Genomic DNA, 744 nt, shown 5'->3' on the forward strand with positions numbered 1-744 from the left:
TCCCAATTTAGTCCTGTCATTAGACCAAGAGGGTTTTATTCTCCCTGGTCCTCTGTCCGATTTTAAATGTATCTGCTGTTATTCCCCTTCTCATCTAATACTGGAACATATCCATCTACACAAAGATCTCACTTTTAAATGATGTTGTATTTCAAGAGACCTTTTAAAGGGGAAAAATAATAGCTCCACTCTAGACAAAGCTCATGGCTGGAAAGTGAGTGTATTTATCTCCAAAGATTCAACAAATTCTTACGAAGTGTTGGGCCCAAATTCTTGGTGGCTAGAGGAGGAGGTGGGGTTTAGAAGGGGGACATGACTTGCTCAGAGTCACATAGCTAAGTTAGTGTGTCACCTGTGTACTTTCTTTCTTCTCATAGCTATTGGGTACTTTCCCTTGAAGTGAGATCCAGACTCTGGTTGGAACAAGAATTCCTGTCTTATACTCTTCTGAGATATAGCACCCTAGAGAATTAAAATGTTCAACTGTTGCCATTGTCTGGTACAAATCTCTCTATATTCACCTGTTTCCCTTGGGAGAGAGTGACTTACTGGACCATGGCTGAAAACCCCACATAGTCCAAACCTTGGTGATCTGTTTGGTTTATTCTCTCAATGGACCTCTTCTCTGTAGCCACACACCCCCTCTGTCCATTCCTTGTACTGTTTATAGTACCTCCCATCACAGGGCCTATGCATTTATGTATTTCCCATATTCAATTATCCTAGCCCACCCTACCAGCCACT

The sequence above is a fragment of the Myotis davidii genome, unplaced genomic scaffold (assembly GCF_000327345.1).
Source record: "Myotis davidii unplaced genomic scaffold, ASM32734v1 scaffold209, whole genome shotgun sequence".
In the NCBI taxonomy this organism is placed as follows: Eukaryota; Metazoa; Chordata; class Mammalia; order Chiroptera; family Vespertilionidae; genus Myotis; species Myotis davidii.